This window comes from Canis lupus, chromosome 15 (genome assembly GCF_048164855.1).
Source record: "Canis lupus baileyi chromosome 15, mCanLup2.hap1, whole genome shotgun sequence".
Classification (NCBI taxonomy): Eukaryota; Metazoa; Chordata; class Mammalia; order Carnivora; family Canidae; genus Canis; species Canis lupus.
Window position 1 is genome coordinate 44,606,543 of NC_132852.1, and position 13,900 is coordinate 44,620,442.

Here is a 13,900-nt window from a genome sequence, read left to right on the forward strand (position 1 = left end):
CTCATGTTGCACGTGAAGAACGAGAGCAGTGAGTTCACCTCTCAGTCGATGCACAGCCAAAGAGGATTGTTTCAGATAATTATTGATAGCTTAAGTATGATAGATTGATGCTCTGTGTATGAAAGGGATCATTCCAAACAACTGATTTAAAAAAAAAAAAAGGCAATTTGAATTGGTAGCTCTTTTGCAATAGCATTGATCAATCTTGACAAAGTAAGAAGCAAGTCCCAGGCACACGGGGCTGCGGGACTATAGTCCCTGATATGTGTGCTAGGGTCTGGAGTCGGCCTGGGGTAGAGTGTGCTCAGCTCTGCACCACTGTTTTCAGAATGTGTTCAGAAGCTGCTGGGAATGCTCTGCAAAAGGAATCAGTATGTGTTTGCTCTGGCAAGTGTACCACCACTACTTCATCTATTCCACAGTAAGGCCGTGTGAATTGTCTTGACATTTGCACAGAGGATATAATAAGAAATTTTGGAAAATGATGATCTGTTCCATTTCTCTGCCTTAAATAAACCATGCAGCTGTGATTAAATGAATACCTCCCTACTGCCTTTTTCCTTGACTAATAAAATCCCCAGTCATAATTCAGCTGCATTGGTCTGATTATGTGGCACTCCTGAAAATATATAGGTGCCTTTTTAATTGATTGTGTATACTTAACTCAGTGTACCAAATTATTATTTGTAAAATTCTATAAAATATTCATATGACAAAGTCCATTCTCTAGGTTTTACTATTTTAATTAGATGTGGAAACCATGCCAGTTAAATTCAGCAAAGTGACATTGAGTAGTGCCAATTTTTTTGAACTTATTTTTCTTCATCTACCCTCTTTCTCTGCCCCTTATATATGCCAGCTCACATATTTCTCCTGACTTTCCCTCACGCTTTCCCTCTCCCTGACTCTGTGTTTCAGGCATGCTGCTTCCCACATTTGCCACAGCTTCCTTCATCCACCCTGGCAATCGTCTTATTCCCCCTCTTTTTGAAAACCCAGATGCATACCTGGTTCCCCAGTATGACATGCATACTCAGGGCAGACAGTTCTATTGACTCCAGTATGTGAATTCCCCAGAAATTTATATCAAAATATGATGTTGGTGGTCAACATATATAGGTCACTTATGACTTCAGATGAAAGAATCTGTTTATCTTAAAGTAATTGCCACTCTACTCATTGGAAAAACTGGAATATTTCAGTGCAGAGACATAAAAAGCTGCTCTACATCATATATACTTTTCAAGAAAATAAATGAATTATTTCATTTATTAAAGTCATTGTACTTTCTTTTGATATTGGTGGAATCTTGCTAGACTCCTAATCCGGTTAATGATTTTTTAATTATATTCTAAAAGCTTCATTAGATGGAACCTTCCTAATTTGGCAAAATCTGGGCTGGTTTACTTTTGGGTTCGTTACAGGGAGGGAGTTAACTAAGCAAATCACTAGTACAAAAAAAACAAGTCCTTAAGAGAAAAAATTATTGTCAAGTAACTTAGCATATCAGTCACCTCACATATAACACAAAATTCACCATTTTAAAATCTAAAAGTACCACTCAATGGCATTAAGTGCATTCACGATGTAGACCAAACACCCCAGAAGTGATCCCACCAATTGGAAATCCCATCCTTCTTGTCATAAAGACTCTTGTTTCCAAACCCACAAAGGTGCCCATGACAGCATTGTTTGTGATGATGGGAAGCTGAGAGCAATCTGTGTGTTCTTTCCTGGGAGAGTAGGTAAGGAAAATATGGGGCTACACAGGGAATGCTGTGCAGTAGGGATTTGGGGTTACTTGATCAAAGGCTGGTCCAAGTTATCTAGTTAATGGCTGATGCAGGACCAGAGCCTGAGGCAGTACTATGGTTGCAAATTATTGCTAAAAAAGGAGTTTAGCAATAGAGGTTTTCTAAATTCCTTCAAGGTCTTCTGTGAGCCACACGATGACTCAGAGACTCAGCCACTTTCACTTTGCTGCTCTGTCATTTTAATGTGTAGCTTCCAGGCTGCCACTGCTTGGGGACAGGAAGTTGGAGGGTTACATATGCATGGGGCTCTTGTGCCCTCATAGAGGGGCGTCTTCACCTCTGTTGCAATTTCACTGGCAGGAATTAGTCATGTGGTAGGAACCGATGGTAGAGGGTTAGGAATTGTCATCTCTGTGTGCCCAGCAAGGAAACAACTGCATACTGGTGACACTGGGGGAGAGCTCCTAGGAGAGGAATGGTAAATCTAATCTGGGATTCTCCCTGTTTAATCGAGCCACTTTTTGGTACATATCCATCAGCATGTGTGTTTGCTGTCATATTGTGGTGCAGACCGTCCAAGCTGTCCATGCCAGGGAGCAGGAGATGAGCATGTCCTGTGGGGGTCAAGAGGGTCGCTTGGAGGAGCAGCACTTGGGCTTTACCTTGAGGATTGAGGAGGATTTTGAAAAGTAAGGAAAGTGGTTCTGGTTATGACAAAGCCATGGGCACCGTTTAAGTTGAGGTGGGGGACAGGTAGAGACTTCTCCCAGCCTGTCTTGGTAAACCAGGCAGGTCAATCTTATTCTAGAAAAATGATTATGTGGAGAAAAGGCAGGTTGGGTCGCTGAATGCTTGGCTACAGAGCTGGGACTTTATCTCACGGTTAATAGGCAGGAATGGCTCAATAGCCACTAGTTCTTAGCAGGAAGGAAGAGTGTGCTATTTGGACTCTGGAGAACCAATTTCACTCTCCATTTGTACTTGCAGATTCAGCTTCAATACCATTTTCTCATGTTCCAAAAGTTCAAAAGCAAGCACTCAGGAGACAGTTGGCTGTACATTTGTGTCTCAGGTTTTCTGAGACTAACCGTCCAGTGGATTCCATAATACCCTGTGCTCCTCACTGTGGAGGACACGGGAAAGCCAGCAGCACGACTGTCTCTGTGAGTGATGTCAGGGCTGCAGACCCTGATTGGGAGAGAGAGCATTATGGATGGAATGGAGCTCGGTGGTGCCTGTCCTCCCAGCTACCCAGGCCCTTTCTGTGTGGCACGACGGACATGGAGCCATCGCTTTGAGGTGCAGTGGTGGGCCACTGTCTCCAGCAGCACTGTCCCCGACAATAGACAAAATAAACTTGAAATGTCACCAAATACAGTGTATTTAATGGAACTTCACCTTTCAAGACAATATGCATGTATTTTAAAGGCAAGTAAATGAGTAGGATGTGAGTGATCATTGTTAAATTACCCTGTGTATACTTGGGATAGAACTAAAGCTCCTAGAAATTATAAGGGGTTAAATGAAAGCACACTAGTTGGATGTTGACACCATACAATTTTTGCTCTTCTGCACTGGCATTTTGAATAACCCAATAAGGACAGCATGAAGTCTTAAAGGAGCAAGCAATTTTTAAAAGATTTTATGTATTTATTTGAGAGAATGAGGGAGAGGGAGGGAAAGAGCACAAGCAGGGGGGAGGAGGGTCAGAGGGAGAAGGAGAAGCAGATACCCGCTGAGCAGGGAGCCTGACTCCAGGATCCTGGGATCATGACCTGAGCCGAAGTCAGATGCTTAGACTGAGTACCCAGGTGCCCCACAAGCAAGCAATTTTTTTTATTGCTACCCTGGCCAGTCCTAAAGAAAACAGTAATTATCACTTTGGTGACCTCAGTATCCCTTTGTTTCACCCTGTTTCCCTGTCTGCAGTGAAGTTGCATGGGTGGGAGCCACAAGATGTGGCAAACGTGTTCAGCAGGTACATGAACCAGTGTCGTCCCTCTTGGGAACATGTGTAATTCCACCCATGTGTCCTGTCTCGCATGTGGTCAGAGATGCAGCGCCGCCCCCAGTTCTTCAGGGAGAAGTTCTTTTACTGTCTTTGTCACAGTCACGTGTAACAACTGAGAGAGCTTTAGAATGGATTTTTTTTTTTAGTAGAAGAAAAAGGGAGAGGAAAAGAACATTGATGGCCTTGAGAATCTGAAAAGCAGACATAAAATGGAAAAGGGAGAGAAACATTATATAAAGTTTCGTGACTTCACAATCTAAAGCATTCAGGTTTGGAGCATTAATTCTTAATGTTTCCGCCTTTACTTTGCACATGAACAAATTTGAAAATAACACTGTGCGTGGAGCACATTTCAATCAAAATTACTACTAATGATGATTAAAGACAAATTATTGTAATGGATTTGTAATGGCCCAGGGTAGCCCACTCAGCATTTGTGCAGGAAATATATATTGAGTGCATATTATGTGCCAGGCCCATGTGAGGCTCTAAGGACGTAATGATGTCGAGAGGTATGTCCCTTGCCATCATGAAGCTCCTTTCATAGTGGATGACACATTTAAACAGCAACAAGTGATACAAGTCAACACAAGGGATGAGAAAGAAACAACAAGGACCTTATATTGGATGTAATAGGTAGTTACCTAATTTAGATGTAGTCAAAAAAGATCTCGGAGTGTTTGGGTGGCTCAGTGGTTGGGCATCTGCCTTTGGCTCAGGTCGTGATTCTGGGGTCCTCGGATCAAGTCCCACATTGGGCTCTCTGCAGGGAACCTGCTTCTCCCTCTGCCTGTGTCTTTGTCTCTCTATGTCTCTCATGAATAAATAAATAAAATATATATGAAAAAAGAAGATCTCTGACTTAAGTTTAGGTTGAGACTGAGGGAACAATATGTATGAGGGACCAAAAAGTGTGAAAGTTTGGCACAGTTAGGAACTGACCAGCAGGCAGAGTTGTGACCACGCTGGGAGCAAAGAAGAGAATCACACACGAGAGGGATAGGTTGGGTATTTGCGGGGAGGAGAGCTCTGTAACTTCATGCTTTGAGTCTCCTCTCCCAAACCCATCCTCTGTTTCTAACATGGCAACAATAGATAAAACATAAACAGAGAAAAGGGAAGAGACATAGCTAGTTTTAGGCAAAATATACATCTCTGTGGACCAGAAGCAAACGAGAGATAGGAGCTTTAATTAAGGCCAAAAGTACCATCTTGCTGGTCTCTAAGCAAAGGCAGCTGGGAGCTCAGTCTCTATCAAGGAACTAAAGTGGGAAGCATGGCTGCAGGTGGGGTGTTCACAGGCTCAGTGCTTTACACCAAGGACTTGGGTGGGCGTGGTCCCTTCCCGTGACCAAGTGATTTTTAAAAAGTCACAGATTCCTTACCCGTGCAGGGAGCTGGAGGGATTTGACATTTCCTGCTCATCAGAATCTGGGCTAGGCTTCCCCTGGGCTCAGTGGCTGGATATATAAGATCCCTGACACCCCCCACCAAGAATAGGAATTAGAGCACTGATATAAAACTTCCTCTGATCGGGGCCACTGGGACTGAGTAGAGGCAATCACAAAGCCACCAAGTAAAGAGATGGACAGAGAAGAAGGGGAAATTACTGACCAGTAATTCTACTCCCTGCGTCCCTCCCAAGAAAGTCTTTGCATGCATTTAGGACACCTGTTACTAGCATATGCATTCTATCCCTGTTCACAAAAGGAAATAATTGGGGGAATGGAAGCAAACCTCTACGAATAGGAAAAAGACCAAAAAACAAACAAACAAAACCCTGTGTTTATAGAACAGACTGCCACTGGTTTTTAAACTGAAAGAATAAGCCTATATGTGTAATAGTGAGCACCAATCTCAGGGACGTTGTTGACAGTTCCCATCGGGATGGAGCAGCCGCGTAGCTCCCAGGCTCCCCCCTTCCCACTAACACACAGCAAACAAGCACAGGAGACTGAAAGGCAGGAGGAGGAAAGTGGGCTGTCTCGGGACCTCCAGAGCTGAGGAATGAAAGACAGGGCAGGGCGATCCCTGGGTTCTCCTGCCCCTACCCATAGACCGCACACAGGATGCTGCAGCTCCCGCACCTGGAATCCCCAAAGGCAGAGACCAACACAGCACCAAGGAAAGCCTGGTCCCCCAGCCAATGACCTGGAAGAGGGTGGCCGAACAATACAACTTTTTTAGCAATGCCTGTGCTGCTCCAGTCAAAAAAAGAACAGAACCCAGGGCACCTGGGTGGCTCAGTGGTTGAGCATCTGCCTTTGGCTCAGGGCGTCATCCCGGGGTCCTGGGATCTAGTTCCGCATCAGGATCCCCGCAGGGAGCCTACTTGTCCCTCTGCCTAGGTCTCTGCCTCTCTGTGTCTCTGTGTCTCTTGTGAATTTAAAAACAAAACAAAACAGGGATCCCTGGGTGGCGCAGCGGTTTGGCGCCTGCCTTTGGCCCAGGGCGCGATCCTGGAGACCCGAGATCGAGTCCCATATCGGGCTCCCGGTGCATGGAGCCTGCTTCTCCCTCTGCCTGTGTCTCTGCCTCTCTCTCTTTCTCTCTCTGTGACTATCATAAATAAATAAAAATTTAAAAAAAAATAAATAAATCTGACAAGGTCAGTGAATGGGAGAGACACCGTCCCCCCCAACCATTCACCACATCTTAAAAAAAAAAAAACAAAAAAAAAACAGAACCAGCCCTGGCCATGGTTTCAGCAGGGAGGTTGCTCGTCCGCCCTACACCCTGCCCAGGAAAGTGGGCATCAGACTCTGAGTCCCTGTGAGAGCGGCTCAGCAGGGTACATGAGCCTGACCCTGCGCCTGCACCTGCTTCAGTGAGAGGCAGGAAGTGGTGGGGGCAGGGCCATCGACACTCGGCTTTCCCCCTTCACCCTCCTCATGTTGGGGGGTTGGCAGTGGGAAGGTGAACATACCCACTCCCTGGGCCCTGGGCAGCATGCACCACAACAGGGAAACTGTTCACTAACAAAAACAAAATATGAACTAGGATTCAGTCTCTTAATACGATATCCAAAACGTTGATCCAAAATCTCAGAATGAAAAAACGTTAGAATGAAAAAAACAAATGACAAATATGTAACTGAAAAATACAATTACCTCTCCCGCAAACCAACCAGCACCCCCTAGATGGGCTCAGATATAGGGCAGAGATAACAGAGGATTGACTCAGAGAACCTGATTTAAACATCAATAGAATTTACCCCACCTGGACAACAGACAGAAATGGAAATGAAATGAACAGAGCTGAGGCCTCCTGGGACAACCACAGAAGAGCTAACATTTACATCCTTGGAGTCCAAGACAAAAGAACACCTTGAGAGTGACCAGAGAGAAATGACACATTGCCTACAGGTGGACACCACTTCCCGCGGGAGCAGAGTTCCCCTCTCAAACTGCTGGAGCCAGAAGGAATCAGCAACTTTCCAAGCACTGATTAAAAAAAAAAAAAAAGTCCACTGCCAGTTCTCTGCCCATAGAAAACATACTCCAAGAATGAAGGGGAAATAAGGCACAGTCAGACACAGGAAAGCCAAATCCACCTTTAAAAAATGGCGAGGGGAAGTTTTCTAAGTAGAAAGGGATTGCTAACAGAAGATGGGCTTTTAATTCCAGAAAGGAACAAAGTACACAGGTGTGGGCAGACCCAGGGGTAGCAGAACGGACCTGCTTATTCCTCAGCAGGTTTTTAAAATCCCATTTGATGATGAAAGCAAAAGCTGTAATAGCATGTGATGTGGAGCTCAGTGCACATAGAGGAAATACTTATGACAAGTCGATTTGAAAGATGAAGAGAGGGAGGGGCTTGAAGGGAAATGAGACCCCTATGCTCCACGCCCAGTGGGAAGACGTGGGCACTCTGACTGCAACGAGTTTTGTGCGTATGTTGTAATACCCAGAACCACCTCCATGGAAACTATGGGGAGTAATATACTCAAATATACTGTGAATAAATCTTTCTTTTTAAATTTTATTTCTTTATTTCAGAGAGAGAGCGTATGCACAAACAAGGAGGAGGGGCAGAGGGAGAGGAAGAAGCAGGCTCCCTGCTGAGCAAGGAGCCCCATATAGGGCTCAATCTCAGAACCCTAGGATCACGACCTGAGCAGAAGGCAGATGCTTAACATTCAGGTGCCCCACCAAGAGGAAATCTTTTTTTTTTTTTGTATATTTTTTATTGGAGTTCGATTTGCCAACATATAGCATAACACCCAGTGCTCATCCCGTCAAGTGCCCCCCTCAGTGCCCATCACCCAATCACCCCATAGGAGGAAATCTTTAAAAGTGTCATCTAACTCCTAGGAAGGTAGGGAAAGAGAAATAGAAAAATGAGAAATAGGGGAAACACATAGAATGGCAAATCCATTGCTAACATATCAATAATTACCTTAAATGTAAATGGTCTCTGTATACTAATTAAAAGACAGAAATTATCAGAGTGGATTAAAAATGTTGCTTGTTAAAAAAAAAAATTAACAGAGAGAAATGTAGAGAATGGTACCATCTATGTAAGGATTTAAACACCAGAACCATGCTACATGTTCTTCATGATCTCATGTAGAAGCAGTAAAGATGTCAAACCAGGTCATGAGATACACACCAGCGTGAGGCTCTTGCACCTGGGAAGGGGCAGCAGGGCAAGCAGAGAGAACGGGCTCAGGTTTAACTGTATGACATTATCTCCTTAGAAGAAACAGAAGCAAACATGACAAAATGTGATTAAGAGTGGATCAATATCTGGTTGGATGCCTATTGTTATCTGAACTCTTCCATTTGTTTGAAATAATTTATGATTAAGAGGAGAGTTGTAAAGCAGTGATTAAACCACAAGTCTTATAGACCACTATTAGGAGTTTTGATTTATATAAATATAGTTGGGTGGGCAAGGTAATAATATGGCTTCTGAAATAGTAGGTGCTCATCTTAACTAAGAAATTATATTTTTAAGCAACTGCACAGGAAAGTGTGAGCTTAAGGAACATTATATCCAAAGTGGTATTTCTCAAATCCTTCACATCAGTCCCATGGAGAGTCAGTTCTTCCTAAGTCTAGGGGCAGTTCATATTTTATTTTCTGTTCTTTTATGAGCTTGGTTGCTGCAGATAATCATATTCCAGCTTAAAATTCCAATAGCAGCAGGATAAGGGCACATGTGCAGAGAGCTGTGATTTTTCATCGACTCACTGAAAAGACATTGACTCTAACTTTGCCTTATCTACACATCTAGGGGTTATTTCAAGTGATTGGAAAAATACAGAAAAATGGTACAGAAATGTAAACATCTAATGCACTTAAATGTGTGCCCTCTCCTGTCTTCCTGGCTTTGTTCCTCACCACCTGCATACTGCTCTTCCCAGGTACATACAATGAAGCCAAGTCTTCTACAGTTGACTCTTATAATCCTCAGTAAGATGTTCTATGAAGTCTCTAGACACTGACCTAAGTGTGCACCAAACCGCACTCCTGGGAGAACTACAGGGTGAGTTTTCTATGAGCCTCTGGGCACAACATTTTCATTAACCAGTCAGTAACATTTGTGTGTGTGTGTTTCTGTTTAAAGACACCATGTTGAATATGCACAATCAATTTGAATTCGTGGCCAATGGCACCGTAATTCAGCCTGAACCAAGCTCACTGGGCGTGTGTTTTCTCCATAAGGCACATCACAGCCTTCTTCCCCCGAGGCTCACATGAGTGGGAAGAGGGACAGAGGGAGAAGCCTACACCCACTGAGCAAGGAGCCTGACTGGAGAATAGATCCTAGGGCTCTGAGAACATGACCTGAGCCAAAGTCAGATGCTTAACCAACTGAGCCACCCAGGCACCTCCCATCCAGACCTCTTTTAAGTGTAGCACATCTACATATCTCTCTCTCTCTCTCTCAATATCTCTCTGTTTCTCAAATAAATAAATAAATAAATAAATAAATATTTTTTATAATAAATTTATTTTTTATTGGTGTTCACTTTGCCAACATACAGAATAACACCCAGTGCTCATCCCGTCAAGTGCCCCCCTCAGTGCCCGTCACCCATTCACCCCCACCCCCCGCCCTCCTCCCCTTCCACCACCCCTAGTTCGTTTCCCAGAGTTAGGAGTCTCTATGTTCTGTCTCCCTTTCTGATATTTCCCACACAATAATATTTTTTAAAAAGACATCTAGGACATACCAGGATAAGGAGTTTTGCAATCTTTGCCAACATATAATAGTGAGGATCCCCCCTCTACTGTAGTCAAAGACTAAGTGATCTCCAAGCCTAGGGACCATCTTTCAGTTCCTTATGTGCACCAGACACTTCCTGCCATGAGGACTTTGTCTATGCAGCCCCTCCAACTAGAAGGCAAAGCTCTTTTCTCCCTCCCAAAAGCTGGCTCCTTCCTCACCTTGAGTCTCAGAATTAAGAATGCATCCTCAAGAAGGCCTTTTCTGACCAACCTGTATAAATTGGGTTAGTCCCTGTCCATCATGCTCTACTACAGCAGCCCATTTGTTTCCTTAACAAGAGGTAATACAATTAGCTTCCAGGGGTTTTACTTTATACCCTAACAACTTACCAAAATGCCTGGTGCACAGCAGGTCTAGGTGTATTTGTTGAGTGAATGGCCGAATGAACACTTAAGATGGCCAGGCTGGGCCCAAGTCATTTAGACAGGTTATCTGTTGGTCTCCAGCATAGGGGGAGTCCTCCAGGCATAGTCAGCTGTTAACTCTGTCATAGTAATGACATTTCCAGATGACATCAGACATATGAAAATTATGAATGAACTGAAAACCCCAGCTATCTACATCAGTGATTTTCAACGACAATCCAAAGGGCCCCTGGTTTCCATGAGGCCCTTCAAAACCAGGGCAGTGGGTGAGGGGAAGCTGCAGGAGTGAGCCCTGGGCTCCCACTTCTACTCTAATGCCCACCTGTACTGTTTTATACATTTAGGCCTAGTGACATGTCTTGTTTAATAAGAGGATTTCATGACTGAAAAACTAAGATGATATTAAATTGACCAGTAGTTCTCAAATACCTCCTGCAGTATGGCCCACATAACATAATCAGATGTCTGCACTATGGCTTCAAGACTCTCCTTTCTGGGCAGGTGGGTTGACTCTGTGTCCAGACAATGTGTGACACGTGGTTATAACACAGGAACTTTGCTCATGCTGGCCCAGCAGGCCTTCACTCATACCTCTGAACATTATTATACTTACTTCGGGAAAAAGATAGATTCTTACCTCTGAGGAGTCATGGAAGGTACACCCGGCCACACTCATCCCAGCCCCCTGGGAACAAGATTATGTAACGCTACAGATATGTTAAATTCTCTCTCCTATTTGATTGTTAACCATCTCTATCATCATAATACCTAAAGCTTTCTGGTACAAATCAAGTTTTCAAAATTCATGTTGACTGTCCTGTGCAAGTCTAAGCTATCCTATGTCTCTTTCTATTTCTGTCTCTCTTTGTCTCACACACACATATTATGTGAAGATAATATATAACTACACTGATTTTTTTTCAATACATTTATTGTCTGCTAATTCAATAAATAATTATCAAGAATTTATTATGTGTTAGGCATTGGAGATGCAATAGTGAAAAAAACAGACCAAAATCTCTGTCCTCATATAGTTTACATGTTAGTAGGGAGAGACAGACCATAAAAATACATGTAGTGTTCTCTATGTCAGACCATGGTAAACATTGTAAAGGAAAACAGCACGAGGAAAGGGCATGGGATATGAATGGAGTTGGGTAGGAGATCCCACTGAGAAAATGCTGGTTGAGCATAGACCCAAAAGGCAAGAAGGAGTGAGCCCATGGCAATGGCAGCAGGTGCAAAGGCCCCGAGGCAGCACCACATTGTCTCTCCAAGGAATGTGAGGGGTCGGTGGAAGTGGCACAGAGTGAGTGAAGAGAGTGATCAGGTTGGGAGGTGATGGGTGGGTATGTAGGACCATGAGGGCCACCAAGTAGTTATTGGATTTTCTCTGGGTGAGATGCTAAGTTATTGGTTGTATTGAGCAGTGAGTGACAAGATCTGGTATTTTTTTTAAAGTCACTTTGGCTGCTGTGTTAAGATTTAGGTGTAGGGGTTCAAGAGCAATTGTATTATAACCTATCAGGAGGCTGTTGCAGGAATCCAGGCAAAGCCTTGGGGTCACAGTGGTGTAGATGGGGAGAAATCCATGGATTCTGAGGGCATAGTATTTTTTTAAGATGTTATTTATTTATTTATTTTAGAGAGAAATAGTGCATGTGTGTAGAGGGAGAGCCAGAGGGAAAGTGAGAATCTCAAGCAGACTCCTCGAAGAGCATGGAGCTTGAGATCTCATGACCTGAGATCATGACCTGGGCCAAGATCAATAGTTGGAGGCTTAATGGACTGAGCCACCCAGTTGCCACAAGGACACAGTATTTTTAACAAAGAGCTAAAGGATGTTCTGGCAGAAACCCTGAAGCCAGGCTCCCAGTTGGGTGTGCAAGGAACAGGTGGCGATAAAAGATCAGGGGTCTGGTTAGGTTTGAGATGCCTATTAACCATCCAAGCAGTGGGTTATATAAATCCGGATTTCAGGGGAGGGGGACACACCTGGAGATAAGAAATGCGAAGTAGTTTGTGTGGAGAGTGCGTAGAAATGTGAGATTGGACATTACTAAGGGGGTATGTCTAGCTGTACTCTAGAACCATACAGATGTGAATCTGAGACAAGGGGCCCTAATGTAGGCACACTAAGTTTTGGGTTCCATCACTGCTTTTCATGGATGGACCCAAATTCTCCATACATTTCCTGCCATATAGCAGGTGCTCATGAGCAGTGGTCTGTAGATCTATCCACCATGATCTAGCCAATGTTAAATCAGGGGCAAGAATTGAAATATCCCCATTTCTAGTCTAATAGTCTTCTATGGGCCCTAATCGCTACCACCAACACCACCAAATTCAATTCTCATTATTTTGCTCACAATAAACACTAATGCCCTTGACACTTCTTTTCTAATTCCTTTATTAAATTGCAGTTTGACAGTGTTAATTTTTCATAATTCTTTCTTAAATTTACATTGCCTTTGAAACTAAAGCCACCTGTATTTTTTTCCATTTTAAGAGAAAATGAAGATGTGGAATCATTTTCTTGGTGAATCAGATTTTAAAAGTGAGACTAAATTTTTTAAAATTTAATAAAAATGCTTTTTACCTATTTCATTGAATTATAACAATAGTCAAACCTTGTTAATGTGGTTATTATAGATTCTCTCTATACCGTAAGAGATTACATGCTGTATTAGATGCTTAAAAACCTAGAAAACATAAAGATCCATCATGATTTGTGTCAGATAAATTTTATAATGAAAAGGAATAATAGGGATAGGGAATGCATTGATAATATAATGTGCATTCTCCTAAATACAGGTTAAGTTAAATTTAAGATTAGATTCATTCCAAATGAATGTTTTTATCAGCACTGACCTACAGGAATACTTTCTCACTTTGAGGAGAGTAACTATATACTCAAAATTGCTAACACACAAAAGCCATAAGTTTTGGCTTATTGTCCTCATTCTGGCTTTCCTCTGGGGGAGTGATATCTGGCTGCCTCACCTCCCTATCCCTCATCCTCCTGTCTCCCAGGGATCCTGGAATCTCCACTATTTTCTCCCTTCTTGGGAGGGGGATAGCCTACAAAGATGGGAGCTTCTTCCTCAAAACAATCCTGCTTTTCTACCCACATTTGCCTTGATGAATGTAGACACTTGAGCGAGCACTGCAGGTGCATAAATCTGACCTAAGATGCCAGCACAGTGAGCTTTGCTGTGACAGGTCTAGTGAGCACCCGAATTGGGCTTCTTCGGGAAGAAGGAAGTCCCCCTGGGGCCTGAGTGAAGCCGAAAACCATGAGTAGCCATACTGGAAACTTCCAAGAAGGGAAGCTGTGAGGGGTAGGGCTCTGCCTGTGAATCTCTCTCTCTCTCTCTCTCTCTCTCCCTGGTATTTCCCCATTAGAGATGTATTCCTTTGCAATCTGAAAGATAACAAAATCTAAAGCAACATTTTTCCAGGAAAGATATCACCTTATAATGATGTGTGCACATCCTGTGACTTCACAGATTGTTTTTTCTCAAATAGAAAAC

The 13,900-nt window shown here is 43.3% G+C and overlaps 1 long non-coding RNA gene across 1 annotated transcript; it reads left to right on the forward strand.

Annotated features, from left to right (window-relative positions):
• Nucleotides 1-2,131: 2,131 nt before the first annotated feature.
• Nucleotides 2,132-3,105, forward strand: LOC140605547 (uncharacterized). The gene is made up of 3 exons (XR_012008196.1): nucleotides 2,132-2,232; nucleotides 2,325-2,443; nucleotides 2,742-3,105. It is a non-coding gene; the product is annotated as an uncharacterized lncRNA (long non-coding RNA).
• Nucleotides 3,106-13,900: the final 10,795 nt, after the last annotated feature.